A 15,923-nucleotide genomic window follows, 5' to 3' on the forward strand; every position below is an offset into this window, starting at 1 on the left:
CACGCGGTGCAGCACACATTTAGAACTCAATAAATATTAATCTGTGCGTCTGACCAACTCGCTCCTTCACCCTGGGTCTTTGGCTTTGGGCTGGTGCTTCCTCCCTCCCGCGGTGTGACCTGAGGGAAAGGCAGTGGCGTGGGGATTGGAGCAGCCGCCAAGCAGAGCCCCGCCCACCCCAATTTGGGCGGTTTTCTGGGGAGGCTACTGGGCCAGATTGCGCGTTCATTGGTTGAGGGTCCTGTAAGTGGGCGGGGCGGCGCTACTGCCGGACTAGCAGCCGCTCCCTCCCCACCTGTGAGGAGAGTGGACTCGGGTTGACAACGGCTAAGCAGCAGCGCCAGCTGCTCCTCTGGCTGGCACCGTTACCCCCGCCTGACTCCAGACTTCTCGCGTGCCCCAGAGGGAGCAGTGCCGCCTGTGCTCGCCTGTCGTTTTGTCGGGCAGAAGCCAAAGAGGTGGACTCGGTTTCCAGGTAAGAGTTGGGGCGACGGTAGAGGAAGGGGGTGCCTTGGTTCCCTCCTCCCGCCTAATCTCTGTGGCGCGCTCCAGCCGGGCCCCTCTCCTAGCGGTTCCACGGGGGCGACGTACATGGGAAACTAGGAGAAAACAGGCCGAACCCGGTTACCTCCAAGATTTGGGTTCAGAGTTAACGAAATCGGGGAGGGGGGGCGCTCCAGAGAGCACTGGCCACACTGTCGGCCAGAGAAGCCCAGCGAGCGGGGCTGTGGAAAGTGACCGCCTGCCACCCCTGGGCCTGGGTGGAGCAGGGAGCCGTCGCTCGGAGGCTTCAGAGGGGTGTGCGGCTGGGCCGGGGTGGCGGGGCTTTGGGCTCCGAGGCCAAGTCACGCCGTGTCTCCTACCCGCTTCTCCTTCATCTGCTTTCGAGGGCATTTCCAGGAAGCCATACTCGGCCGATGGACTTTCCCGTCTGCCACTGTCTCACTGCCTTCGTTTCTGAGAAATGCCTAGGAGTTTCTTCATGTCAACGTGGTGTTAGGGACCAAGGGAAAACTTCTGGATAGGTCGCGTCTTTCTAGGGCTCAGCTCCCGCATGAAGACTAAAGTGCGTGTAGATGAGAGGACTTCTGAAGAAAGGCCTCTCCGTGGAAGTTTTGGAAAGTTCCAAATTAGATAGTCAGGGGTTGTCTCTTCTCCCAACACTTGTTGAAGTTGAGCAATGAATTATCACTCGGGAAACTGGGGTTTAGCCAGTTTATGTGACCTTAGGCGAGTCCTACTACTTCTGTGAACTTAAGTGTATTGGACTGCACCTCAGATGGCAGCTGGATTTCAATATTTAAAAGGGGCAGTCTCTTCTGCTGACACTTGGTTACCCTGGGGCCCCGTCTTCTAACTGGCAGGTAAAGGGTTGTCTCTGGGACGCCTGGGGTGACAGGAGCTATGCAGTTTGAGTTTTGCGTTGATTATGCAGCTAAGCCAGCTGGAAAACTAGTGCGTATGGGGGTGGTGTGCAAGACAGTGGCCATACTGAAGGTGGGGAGAGGTGGGTGTTTCCTTCTAAAGCCCTGGGTCCTTGAGGTTGGGGACCCCAGAGAGTAAGCTCTGGAGGTTTCTCCTCCCCAGTGCTGCTGGGGAGGAAAGGGCAATAAATCACACCCAGGGCTATTTTCAAACGCTAAATCCTCCTGAGCCACCAGTTCCCACCCCCAGTCTAAGGGTACAGTCTCCCCTCACCATCTGTATCCTTGCTATCTGAGACCACCCCCACTTTAATCCTCCTGGAATGAAGGAGGGACAAAACTTGTCTGGGAATGGAAGGGAAGGCATCCCCCAAACAGAAGGCTGAAAGTAGTTTCTGGGTAGCTGGTGGAGTGCAAGACCATGATGGGGAGGGATGTGTTTGGGAGTGGGTGGGTGAAACTTTTTTGCCCTAAAACTGTAACTGCCATTTAGCTGGACACACTAAACTGGTCTTCATTTCAGAGATTTGGCCTTACATCCAGGTTCTGGATTTGGAATTTGGAATTTCTGCTCCCTGAACATCTATGGTTAGGGCTAGGAAATGCCACACTGGAGTCTTGTCTCCCTGGTTCTAATGCCTTTTTTCCATACCTTAAGCAACTCTTGGAGAAATATTTGGAACCTCACTGTGCATCTTACAACTCCCCTGTGCCTTTGGGAGCAGCTTCTAGGAGATGATATTGGGGGGTGTTAAAAACAATCAGAGGAGACAAAGGTGCACAAAGGGGCTGTGCTGTGGTTGGGCAGTGAGTCTTGCAAGAGAATTGTAGGGCCTTGCTTGTGAAACCTTAACACCTCCTGAGTTCAAGAAGAGGAACAAAAGAAAGTGGCACTAAGAGACCTAGACTTTGACCCTCTATATGTCTTCTTAAATTTTTAAAAATCCATTGCTGGGATTACAAATTGGAGGGGAGCAGAAGACTCTTGGGGCCAGGTTTAGGGATAGTAGTAGGGACACAAAAGCAAGAAGATCAACAAAAGGAGGAAGGGATGGTATCTAGTTGGGATGCTATTGTAGCTGCCAATGCAATGGAACAAGTTCTGGAACTCCTTGTTCTAGCCATGGAAAATTTGGGTTTAGTGGATGGCAGATTTAACAAAAGCAGGCTATGCACTCATTCATCTTCTTGGGGAAGGTGAGGCAAGGGGTCTGGCTGGAATAAGGAGTTGATTTGGGCTTGAGTAAGAGAGAGAAAACTTTTTCTTGGGCTTCCAGTTTGGATAGAATTAAGCATCATGGCCTTGGGCCTTGGGGAGGCTGCTCAGCAGACAAAATGGGGACAGGAATGGAAAAGAGGCCAGGATTTGGGAGTCGAAAGTATGAACTCCTCAAGGTCTCAGTGAGTTTTATATTCTCCCCGACCCCATGACCCCGTGGAGGATAGTTGGGCACACAGTTGTTGAGGTAAAGTATATATTAAAGTTCTGTTCATCTGTGACTTGGGTTCTTGGTGTGTGTGTTTGTGTGTATGTGTGTGTGTGTGTGTGTGTGTGTGTGTGTGTGTGGTGTGTGTGTGAGCATGCATGCATTTCAAGGGAAGGTCTTAGTTGATACAAATCAGTGGACTGGAGGCCACAGTCTGGGCCCTTGTCAAAAGTTCAGATTGTCATATTTTTGTGTTGAGTTTCTTTTTGTGCAGCCCTCCATGTTGGGAACTTCCATTCCCAATAGTTGCTGTTCCTGCTTACCTCAATCACATAAAGAATTTGAGAACTGAATATTAAGTTCCTTCAGAGTCCCAAGGTGGCATAGAGCAGAGGGTGGGAATTGGCAATATGGAGGTTTAGATCTAGTCTCTGCCACTCTCCTCATCCTCAGACTCAGTTTCTCTCCACTTTTTCCCCTTCAGTGAGTTAAACCAGTGGATACACAGCTATGAACTTTGTAAACTACCAAGTACTTTTACAAATTATTAATCATTAAGTTTAGGTATGGTGCCAGGTCTTGTGGTGATCACAGAATTATAACCCCCTTCAGTGAATCTTTCATCTAGTTTGAGGGTTAGTGGTCTGAGTAATACATGGCCCACTAAAATTCTTTACCTTAGTGAAGGCTTTTAAAGAAATTATGAAGAGGGTAGGAGGTTGTGGCTTATTGGTAGAGTGCTTGCCTAGTGTATATGAGGCACTGGGTTCAATCCTCAGACCACATAAAAAATTAATTTATTAATTAATGGTGTTTATCTATAACTAAAAAAATTAAAAATAAAAGAAATTATAAAGAACCATTAATATATATCAAAAGAGAGACAATTAGTGTAATAAGGCCTCAGGTATCCCCACCTACTTCACCCCCTTTCTTTTTATTTTGAAACAAATCCCAGATACCTTATCAATTCATCTAAAAATATTACAATATATATCTTTAAAAAATATATCATCAAAAAAAATAACCACACTATCATTATCACACCAAGAACAGTCCCTTAATATTATCAAATGTCTGATCAGTGTTCATATTTCCAGTTGTTGAGGAGATTTTTGCCCTGGGAGTTCAGTCCAGGGAGCGATTGCTTTTGACTGAGGGGAAGGTGACTGACAGAGGCAGTGACATTTGAGCTGAACCTTGGAAGCAAAGCCCATTAAAAGTCCAAGCTAGAGGGGATTATGGAGCCCTAGTCCCTCATTTTACAGATGCCACACTGCTAGTGTGGCGGCAGCTTGGTGGCAGATGTTAACTGCCTCTGGGACTCCCCATCTCCAGGCTGACCTGTGGAAACTTCTCCCAGAAACTCAACACCTCTGTTTCTCTGGTGGTAAATGAGAGTTCTGACTCCTACTTGCCTCCCCAGTTCCAGGGCCACCCAGGAGCTTAAGGTCAGCAGGCCTGGGAGAATTCCTGGGAGGCTGCTCTCCACCCAGGCCCCTCCCCGGCCCCTGGCCCCTGAGGCCAGTTCAGAGCAAAACAGGATGCATTCAGGATGAGCGTCTTTTCCAGCTTGTCATCTAATCACCAAGGCCCAGCTTGGAGCTTCCTCTCTCATTCATGATAAAAACCCTCACTGTCTCTCTTTTCCCGCCCGCCCCAGTAAGGGTGTGCTGACTTCCTCCATTTCCGGGCCAGCCCTCCTCCACCCCAATGTGGGGTGAGGGAGAGCTTCCCTGAATACTGGCTTCTGCCCCTTACACTCCACCGCAGCCTGTCAGAAAGGGACAGAAAGACCCCAGAAATTTTCTCCCTGGCTGCAGCCTCCTGCTCTTGGGCTGTCCTTGGGAAAGGAGTGGCCCCTTTCCAGCAAGCTTGGGGTCCTGCCACTGCTTAGTTAATGATTGAGCCACATAATAACCACCTTGGAAAGTCACCTCTAGGGGATAGACATTAACTAACTCCCTGTCCACCCCAGGCCTTAAAGGGACCCCATCCTAAACACCAACCTTCCCCTTGAGGGGACATTGACAAACATTCAGTCACAGGAACTTCTTGGGCCAATTAAAATTCTACCCCTTTGTCCTTTACTTAGGCAAATAGAAATAGTTATTCACATGGATTAAAGGACACATGGTCAGGTTGGATGGTCCTGAGAAAGGCAGGGTAGTTGAATCAGTAGGGATTTGTATGGGCACCAGTGGGGTGAGGAGTTAAGCATCAGTGTCAGAAGCATATTAGAGGGGTGTTTCCAGAAGCAACAGATCCTCTGATCCCAATTTGAAAGTCTGAAAGAACAAGAAATGCCCACTCAAAGGGTGTGCTGTTGCTAGGTGAGTTTGTGTGAGCGTGTATGAGTGTTTTGAGCACAGCTGTGAGTCCCTCCATACTGGACTGAGAAGTTGAGGGCCTCTGTAGTGGAGGATGATTTCCTCAGAGAGCCTGTATCCAGAGAAGCAGTAGGAGTTGGGAAGGGATGGGCGAGAACCCAGACCCAATTTAGAAAGCTCCAGACCACAAGCAGCTTTCTACAGTTTCAGTGGGAAGAGAAGGAACCAACATTTAATGAACCCTGGTTGGACCAACTACAACATCAGAAAACTCCGCTTGTGGTTCTGCCACTCTGTGAATGACTTTAGGGAAGATGGTTGCTTTCTCTGGGCCTATATTTCCATGTCAATAAAGCAGGCAGTGCAGGTGGCATGGTCTCAGGATCTCCCAGGCTCCCTTACATCTGTGCAGTTATGCATTCCCACTCAAGACCTTACTACTTTTTTTTTTTTTGGTAAGATTGAATTGAGGAGCACTCAACCACTGAACCACATCCCCAGACATATTTTGTATTTTATTTAGAGACAGGGTCTCACTAAGTTGCTTAGTGCCTCGCTAAATTGCTGAGGCTGGCTTTGAACTCGCAATCCTCCTGCATCTGCCTCCCTAGCTGCTGGAATTACAAGCATGTACCACTGTGCCCTACAAAGACCTTATTTCTTATCCACAGGGTTAAGGAAGACTGGCTTCAAGTTCATCCAGGCCTAGTCACTAAATATTCTAACAGCTTGGATCGGTTTGGGTTCTCCTCTGGCATGGGCTTTTGTGCTGTTTGTTCTCTAGTCCCTCCCCATGCTTGCATCTGCCCCAGGTGGCTACCCTCTGACCCATTCAGCCACAAGTTAATGAGTGACCTGCTCCCCCTGCTCCACTGGCCCAAGGTGCTCCTGGGATCCCAGGTCTCTGTGAAAAGCAAGGAGGGCATGGCCAGCTCCAGTCACTTTTCTGTTTTTTTTCCCCACCATCCCCCTAGAGGTAGGCATGCAGACTGAATCCAGGAGAGAAGGGCCTTTAAAGGACACTGAATCCAAGTCACCTTCTGAAGTTCATGTCTTCCCACCATGTACTTTTGTAGTTCTTGCTCGCCTGTCTTCAGTAACTGGGAGTGCTGCATTTTAAGCAATAGCTTTCATCTGAGGGATATCTGAAAGTTTTATCTCATGCCAAACATAACTATGTCTCCCTGAAGTTTCTAATCCTGGGTCCAGTTCTGCCCCTTTGGACTACCTAGAATGTCTGAGAACAGAACTCAAGTCCCCATGTGTCTTCTCCAGGGCGAACAACCTCAGCTCCTCCAACTATTCCTCTCAGCCTCCTTCCCTGCCTCTTCATGCTACTATTTTGTGGCTCCCTTAATGTATGTAGGCAGGAAATGGGGTGCTGAAAGCTCTTCACTCACTGTTTACTTCTTGTCTGAACTTTACAGTATCATATCTCCTTAATTCTTTTCTGGTGACCCCAATAGGTAGACACTAAAAGCTAGAATCTTGGGTCCAAACACCTTATACAGATCTCTTCCTGATTTGTTCATCCAGCCAGCTCCCATGACTGGGGAGTCCTTTTTCTTATCAGTGCCCCTTGGGTGGGGGACAAGCCTGGTGAGAGCAGGTGCCCAAGTTGATGAGCTGAATACAGGGTAATATGGGGGGCTTCCAGTATACCCTGATTTTCTGACACTTGCCTTCATGTTTGAAGCTGGAGTGGGTGGAGGAACGGGGATATTTTAGGGAATACTGAAGCCGGAAATGAGTATGAGCCATGCCCACAGTGGGGCCTAAAAGAGTGAATCAGACAGGGAGAAACACCAACTCAGTCATTCCTTCTCCCAGCAGTTGATGACAGTGACAACAACGAGTCCTCCCATTTCTTCCATGATCCTACTCCATTCTCAAAGCAACTCAATAAAGTAGAGGTCCCTCCCTCAGTGTGACCATTGGTGATCAGATGAGGACAAGGAAAGGGAAATGAACAGTTTTCACTGAGTACTGAGGGAGGATTTGGAACCTAGGTCTACTGAAGCTCAGCTCTCCCTGGTTTCCCCACAAACTATACCCAGCAGGAGAGGCAGCTTCCCCACTATAGAGGAACCTCTGCCTGGGCTGCAGCCCTATTCCCCTGGTAGAGGGAGCAACCTCCAGGGGAGGTAGCCTAGGATTTCCTGCCTTTTATCTGCACTGGCCAAAGGCTGGCCTGTCTGAAGTGTGAGATAGGTACCTGCAGCCCGCCATTCTGTTCCAGGCTGAGGTCAAATCAGGCTCAGGCAGGGCCAGGGAGCTTGTAGGAAGAGCTTGGCCCTAAACATCTGGTGTGAGCAACCCCTACCCCAGCAGGACCTTTTCAGTGGGAAAAAAACAGAGGGGAATGTAGGAAAAGGGCCAGAGTGGAGCAGAAGTAAAACACATCTAGAGGTGTACATGATGTGCAGGGGACAGAAGGGTGTCCTGGCAAAGAGCATGAACTCTGGTATATGCAGCCCTGGGTGACTTCAAATAAATTATGTCACCTTTATGAGCCTTGATGTAGTCAAATATGAAATGGAAATATGTACCTACCTCTTGGGAATGTTAAATAGTCAGTCCAACAATATATATAAAACTCTAGCTGTTGTTGTTGCTTAGTAGTACTTTCTTGTCACCTTGCTGTTTTTCAGGGACTTGGGGATGTGTAGGGCTGAAACCTGCCACCTCTGGGCATTAGGTTTGGCTTTTTCTATCATTTCCAATTTCACCTCATTTGTAAAAGCTCTCCATAGCTGGACCCACCTAAAGGGCTCCTTCTTCTGGCCTTCTTTAGAGACATTTATGACACTGCAACAGGTTGTGGTAATGGCAACACCAATAATAATAGTGAACACTTCTAAATCCCTGATACACTTTAACATGCTTAATTTTTTGGAGGGGAGTACCAGGGATTGAACTCAGGAGTGCCACATCCCCAGCTCTATTTTGTATTTTATTTAGAGAGAGAGTCTCACTGAGTTCCTTAATGCCTTACTGGATTGCTAAGGCTGGCTCTGAATTTGCGATCCTCCTGCCTCTGAGCCACTGGGATTACGTGTGTGCACCATCATACCTGGCTAACATGCTTAACTTGGATGATGATTCTGTAAGGCAGTTACTGCTATCATGTTCCCAATTACACATAAATAAATTGAATCAGGAGAGGTTAAAGGAAGAACATGCTCAGACCCATGCAGCTAAGGAATAATGGTAGACTGATTGGGACCCAGGGAGTCTGACTCCATGTCCTCTATCCTTAATGGCTGGACCTTTCCTTTCTCTATCCTGATGCATGGCCAAGAGGCAAGGGAGTATGGGTCTCCCTCCTCCTTCTAAGTGCTCATCACACCCAGGAGCCATCAGTCACTTCTGTGCAGTCAGGTCCTTGCCTGCCCTCTCTGTCCCCTACCACCTCTAAGGTGGACAGATGGAAAGAGGGAAAACACAAAGGAGTGGGTATTATGTTCTAAAGTGGAGTCCTGTTAAGGTAGGGGAAGGGCATAAAGGACAGATGGGGGTGGGCAGGTTCTGGCATCAGAACAAAGCCTGCCTGCTTAGCACCTTTCAGCACTGAGGGTCAGAAACAGGGTGCTCGGTGGCATCAGGGGAAGAGACATTTTCATGTGTTGTCTTGACAACCAGGTTGCATTATTTAGAAGGCGTGGGTGGGCAGGGGCAGGCAGGAGACTGGTTAGATTAACACTTGTGATCCCTCCAGCTCATATGGCCCATGCTTGAATTGGGAGTGTGTGGGTGGGGAGTTGTCCAGATCCAGCCCTCCCTTCAATGTTCCCATCTCAAGCTCCTTGGGGGCTGCAAACTTCCTTCCTCAGGTTGTACCAGCTGCCATCCCCTTTGCTTTGGAGTTCATTCCCTATTATTTTATTTCCAAAACAAGCCCCAGGGTATCCTTTGAAGGGACAGTCCATCTTAGCCTCTGCCTCCCTGAGAAGGATAAGCCTGGCAATATTTCTGGCCAAGTATTCCAGGAGATATCAGCTTTTCTTGTGCTTTCAGATGTTACTGTCCACCATATGGCCTGGCGCTCAGTGGGTACTCAGGTACTATTAGGTGAATATGTGCACAACTGATGGGGAGTGACTTCAGAGGGGAAATCAAGAAGGAGGCTAAAATGGAAACTAGCAGGAGGGGATCAGAAATTTAAGCAGACTCCTGGCCTCATCTGTATTCCAGTAGAAGCCACTTGACCATTTATAGCCTCAGTTTCCCCATTTGTGCAGTAAGCATTGCCTGCTTTGGACAAGGTTGTTGTAGGGATCAAATGAGATGTAAGATGATCTGGTGCTTTCCCCACTTATGGGAAGTTACTTCAGCCTAAGGGTTCACACTGCACAAACCCCTGATAGGTGGTTTGTTTGTTTGTTTTGTGTGTGTGTGTGTGTGTGTGTGTGTGTGTGTGTGTGTGTGTGTACACTATGTGCCAGGCCCCAGCCTAGCCAATTTATCCTTATTTAAAGAGGATGATTCTAATTTGGTACTTTGTACTTTGGAGCCAGATTGCCTAGATTTACATCTTGGCCCATCACTACTTAGCTGCTAATATTGGACAAGTTATCCCTATCTGTTCCTCAGTTTACTCATCTGTAAAACATATTATTGGAGCACTTACCTCACAGAGTTACTGTGAACATTCAGTGGTATAATCCATTTTAAAAATGCCTGAAGAAATGCTTGAGACTTAATAATGGCTCAGTATGCTTGAGCTATTATATCATCTCATTTTATCCTCACAAAAACCCTATGTTGTTGAGGCTGGAACTGTGGCTCAGTGATAGAGTGCTCGCCTAGCATGTGCAAGGCTCTGGGTTCAATCCTCAGCACCACATAAAAATAAATAAATAAAATATTGTGTCCAACTACAACTAAAAATTTTTTAACAAAACTCATGTCTTTCTAGTATGATTATATCACTACTTTGCAGGTGAAGACAATGAAGCAAATGAAAGGTAATTAACTTGACCAGTATAATCTGTGTAAAGCTTTTTTTTGGTGGAGATTGAACCCCTCAGGGCCACTTAACCTCTGAGCCACATCCCATCCCTTTTTATTTTTTATTTTGAGACAGGATCTTGCTAAATTGCTTAGGGCCTTGCAAAGTTGCTGAAGCTGGCTTTGAACTTGTAATCCCCCTGCATGAGCCTCCTAAATTGCTGGGATTACAGGTGTGTGCCAACATTCCTGGGCAATCTGTGTAAAGTTCTTGACCCATGGCCTGACACATAGTGACCACTCAGTAATTAGTAGTGTGTATTGATAATTACCATTAATAATTTAGTATCATAAACATTGTTGTTGTTAATGAGTATAGTCACATGTAAGAAGGAACAGAGGCACGACTAAAAGCCACATCTCTAGGTTGCTAACATATCACTCATCCCACCATACCTCACAACCTCTATGACTTTAGGCCTTACCCAGCTGATAGGTCGCCATGTTGGGTTCTCCTTCTCTTGGCCCTCCTTCTCTTTACCCCTGCCTCCTACCATGTGCAGCATCACAGCCCTCCATCTGGCTGGCTACAGGGCTCAGGGGAGGGGTTGTGTCTTCTGGCTTCATGAGGACTCCACTTCTTTGCAGCCCATTTCCTTTCTGTCAGAGACAATTTTCTCTGGATCTCAGGGTGGGGCCAGGCTCCTTCAAGGCATTTCCTGCCCGGGAGTTTATATTTGGACTCAGCAAAAGGAAAGGGAAGTAAGCAAGGGGGTGGGACACAGAGGTGGTAGCACAGGGTCAAAACAATTGAGTGCCAAGACTTTGCAGCCTAAGAAAGAGAAGTAGGCAGTAGTGCATGGCCCTTCTCTCAGGTGAACTTCAGATGCCCTTACTTGATCTTGGGTGGCACAGCTGAGTGTTTCTTGAGGTTCAAATGCCTCCATCCTCAGACATAGCTCATTTTCTGTTCTCAGTCTCCTGACCTGTGATTCCTGGCCCTGAGTTTTCTGCCTTGAGCAAGGTTTACTGCCAGTCAATGCAGTGGCTTTGAGTTGAAGGTGTGTGCTATTGGGGTACCAGAGGAGGAGCTAGAGCCAGAGGCTTGTCCACCATTTGGATGGGAATCAATGCTTCTTGTCTGTGTGTTTCCAGTACATTCAGTAGCCCTTACCACACTGCAGTGGGGACACTGAGACCAATAGGACACAATGGAGTGGAGCTTCCAGTCAAATGGCAGAAATAGACTCACATGCTGCTGAGGAGGTAATTAAATGTTGAGGCCACATAATTGATCCAAGTGGGTGGTAAGGGGTTAGTAGGATGGCAGGGTAGAATCACAGGTTGGGATGTTTGGCCTGTCTTGTTGAATCAGTAGGAGTTTGCAGCTTTACATCAGACTGGGTCTAGAATGTGCTGAGCCATGGGTGTCAGGTAGAAAGCAGACTGATAACAGTTCCAGGCTGAGGGCAATGGTGAGCCTATTAGGTTGCAGAGTAGGAGAGTGACCAGGTTACAGCTGGGATGTTGGGAGAAGAAGCTGGCTTGTAAGCCCATTGAAAGGAAAAACTGGAGGCTAGGAATGTGGTGGGCAGAGATAACCCAGGCATGGAAACCTAGAGCACAGATGGGCTTGGGAAACCTTGATCAAGGTGTTAGAAATTGGTCACAAAATACATATGGGGAGAGAGGATAAGAATGACTTGAGGCCTAGGTGTTTGATGTTCTGTAGGCAAGAACATAGGAGAGTTGGTTTATGGTGGAAGATGGGTTTGATCTTGGCCCTTTTTGAGGATGCTTACTTGGGTCCCCCACTAGAGAATGTGAAGGAGGAAGACAGCTTTCTGTACTGAACCAGCCACTGCCAATCACACATTCCTTTGCTCTGGCTGTGAATTTGGGGGAATGGCCATTAGAAGACAGGAAACTGGGGCTGGGGATGTGGCTCAAGCGGTAGCGCGCTCGCCTGGCATGTGTACGGCCCGGGTTCGATTCTCAGCACCACATACAAACAAAGATGTTGTGTCCGCCAATAACTAAAAAATAAATATTAAAATTCTCTCTTTCTCTCTCTCATTCTCTCTTTAAAAATAAAAAATAAAATTGACACTCTTTTTTTTTTAAAAAAAGAAGACAGGAAACTAAGGCTGAGCAGAGGTAGTTATACATAAGTAGCAAGTAGAACTAAGGCCAGAAAGTAGTTCGCCTGACCTTCAGTCCAATACTTCGCACTCATACCCCAGTGAAAAGCAGTTATTGCTGGTTTAACATCTGCCCCAGACTGGTTTGGCTGGCATCTCTTGCCTACAGGTTGGAGACTGGAGGTGGTAAAGTAGTACATGGCTTATTGGAACACCTGTCTTTCCTTGTCACCATGACCTTGACAGAGCACCTGGGAATGGATTGGAGGCAGGAGCCCCTGGGGACAAGAAAGCTAATGGAGCAACTGCAGCAGAGCAGGTGGCAGCTTTGACCTTCACTGTCACAGGGAAGCCCTGGGCCGGACAGGAATGTCAGCTGTCTGTTTGGCCCTGCTGTGTCATTTGCTAGCATAGGAGACCATAGGCCTGGCTACCTCTGGATCCAGATTCTCAAGCAGCTCCAGGGGACCAGAGGTCTTTTTTAACCTCAGGGTCCTCATCACTCTCACCCATTTGCAGCTGCCTGTAGGACTCAGGCTACAACTTCATGGGTGGGGGTGGGGAACCACAGTTTGGGGGTTTCTTGTGCAATTTCCATATATATAAAAACTCTAAACCAGAATTCCCACCTCTACGTGGCTGACGCTGTGAGGTGTCCACAAAAGCAAGGGACCTCCATTGACTGTTGCATCCATTCTTCACCTCCCACTGAGGACCTTGCCAAGGTGGGATATGGCTGCTTGAGGCCCAGGTAAGGCAGAGGCTGAACTTCATGGTTTTACACTTTATACCCCCTGCTCCAGTTGGAATGATCAAACATTGCCAAATGTTTCCTCCAGGAGAAATTGTCTCTGGATGGGAATCTCTGTGGTAGTGATTTGAAGTTTTGCCTTATAACTATGGCATGGTCACAAAGTGTTAAGAAGAGAGATACATCAGAGGGTAGAACTCCACAAGTGAACCTGCCCCCAGCAACAGGAAGATTCAGTAGCTTGATTTTGCGATCACTCAGTCCCAGAGGACCCTCCTGCTTTGGTGGTGCCTCATTAGTGTTGTTCACATGAGCCCAGAAGCTTGGCATCCAGCTGTAGTTCCGGCTGAGACTGAGGCTGGCATCTGAACAGGTGCAGCAGGGCCCCGAGTTTTGCCCCATGACCTACAAGCCGGAGGCCAGCCAGTGTCTTGTACTGCCAAGCTAGGCGGGCTGAAATACGGTGGCCCTTGCTGTGGTGCCCTGCCAGCAAGGTTTGGAATGTGGGATGGGAGCTATTTTGGTCTTGTCTCCCTTCCTCCTCATGCTTCCCTCCCTTGTGAGCATTGAGTGAGACTGGAGATTCCAGCTAAGAGCAGAAGGAGCAGAAGGAAGTAGCAAGCGTGCTAGACCTCCCAGTGGATAGGATATTGCAGGCCCCCCTGATTGGCCACTCTACCATAAGGAAGGGAAGTCTTAGTGGCCCTGGAATCCCTGATGGCTGTCAATAAAGGCCCTTCTCTCTGTGTTTCTCAGGGAGGTGGTGAAGCTAGTCAATTACCTGTTAGCAGCATCTCTGCCAGGACTACTGTAAACTCTAAGGGCACCTTTATGCAAATTAGAATGAAGTGCTGCCTCAGGGATGTAGCCCTGTACCAGGGCTCCAGGCAGTGTAGACAGGCTTCCTTTGCCTAACTCCTTAGTGTGTCCTTATGTGATGGTGAAAGGAACGGTCAGAAGCAGTGGGGGCCCAGTTCCAAGGATGGTAACTTCTGAGATAGCATTTTTGGTATCTTTTCTCCCCAAAGATCAGCGTCTCCTCCTTGATGGTAGGGTCCCTCTCTAGGGGTGGGTGGGGAGTAGGCAAAGGAAACAGGCCTTGATTAATTAAGAGATCAAGAGAAATTATCTGAGAAGTTTTTAGTCAGGGCCTAGAATTTCCTAGCTGCATTGACAGGCCTGTGGTGGTTGATGGTTCCTCTGCCTGCTTCCCAGCCCTACTTCGTGGTACCAGTTTGATCACACGGAGCCTACCCTGGGAACTTGGGTTGCCACAGAGACAGTGGTATCCAAAGTCTTTCTCTACCCCTCAGGATACTGGCATTTCCTTCTGTGCTTACTGATGGTGAGAGAGACCAATGCTGATATCAGACCCGATTTGGGACTACCTGTTCTATGGTGAGGGCCATGGAGGAAATACCTTTCCAAACAGGATGCTAAGTAAGGAAAAGGAGATGACTCATCTGTTGAAAGTTGCCCCGTGGAGCAGGTCAGCTAATGGTTTGAATAAATTTACCTTCAGAAACACCCACAGACCTGCCTTCTCTTACCCCTATCATATGCTTTCATATTCATGCTTGTTATCCCCTGCCCCTTAGGCCAGTGATTAGAACAGGCCTGAGTCTGGCCTCTAGTTAGACTTTTCCAGAATTCTCTACCTGTGGCTATTTAGCTGACCATGTCCATTTAGGGCAGTGGTTCTCTTATCTTGGCTACGCTCTAGAATCACCTGGAGAACTCTCAGAAACAAAGAAACAAATGGGAAACTAATCCTTTCCTTAGCTATTCCAAATTTTTAAATCATAAGTGGGGTCAGGGCACTGACATTTTTCATAGCTCCCCAGGAGCAAATATACAGCCAGAGTTGAGAGCGAAAGAGAAGAAAGATAACACAGCCATGAGTAGAAACTAACAGGGGACATTTACATTGGGATCCCTGTGACCTCCATCCATTGCTTGCCTTGTGTTCTATGACTTATGGGGCATTAAGGTCTGAGCTGGATTGAGCTAGAAGGAGCAGGTTGAAGCTGGGGCCTAGGAAGCTCTCTCAAAACCTGCTGAGTAGCCAGAGGCACAAGGACTCAAGTTGCCTAATAGCAGTGTGAAGAGGGGGCCCCCATTCTGGGAGGGGGCTGGTGAATTTGGCTGGGTGAGACCTTACCTCCTGCAGTCTGGTAGCCTACTGCCTTTTTTCTTCTTCTCAGTTCTTTTCTCAATTCTGAATAACTAGCACAAGATCCAAATGCACCTTAAAAAGATTACTTTGTGATTACAAAGTTCAACTAGTCTTAACCAAACTAGCCATCTCTTTTTTCTTCTTCTTCTTCTTTGGATACCAGGGATTGAACTCAGGGGCACTCGACCACTGAGTCACATCCCAGCCCTTTTTTTGTATTTTATTTACAGACAGGATCTCATTGAGTTCCTTAGCACCTTATTGTTGCTGAGGTTGGCTTTGAACTTGCGATCTTCTTGCCTCAGCCTCTCAAGCTCCTGGGATTACAAGTGTGTGCCTCCATGCCTGGTCAAACTAGCCATCTCTAATGATAAATTTCATATACCACTTTGAAACCCAGCAAAGGCCTGATCAATCCACACAGTAGGCAGGAGAGTTGTCAATCCCCCCTGTATTAGATGTGGAAACAACAGCTTAGAGGATGAAGCAAGTTGCCTAAGATGACTGAGGCAGCAAGGAGGGAAACTGGCTTGATTGGAGAAAGTGTCCCACAACCCTTTTACACTGTTGGCAGGATTGTAAATTACTGTGACCACTATGGAAATCAGTATAGAGGTTGCTCAAAAGAATAGGAATGGAAGCACCTTATGACCCAACTATACCATTCCTCAGTATTTATCCTAAAGAATTAAAGTCAGAATAATATAGCAATACCTGCATACCC

General features: G+C 47.7%; 1 protein-coding gene across 3 annotated transcripts in view; it reads left to right on the forward strand.

Annotated features, from left to right (window-relative positions):
* Positions 1–15,923, forward strand: part of Stard8 (StAR related lipid transfer domain containing 8) — a 77,456-nt gene that overhangs the window by 42,316 nt on the left and 19,217 nt on the right. Inside the window, exon 1 of one of the 3 annotated variants that reach the window (XM_013365127.4) lies at positions 323–475. The exons of the other annotated variants lie outside the window; for them this stretch is intronic. The gene's annotated coding sequence lies outside the window, so the exon portion shown is untranslated. Of the gene's footprint in view, positions 1–322; positions 476–15,923 lie in introns of those variants that run through there. 3 annotated transcript variants of the gene reach the window in all.

Source organism: Ictidomys tridecemlineatus, chromosome X (assembly GCF_052094955.1).
Source record: "Ictidomys tridecemlineatus isolate mIctTri1 chromosome X, mIctTri1.hap1, whole genome shotgun sequence".
In the NCBI taxonomy this organism is placed as follows: Eukaryota; Metazoa; Chordata; class Mammalia; order Rodentia; family Sciuridae; genus Ictidomys; species Ictidomys tridecemlineatus.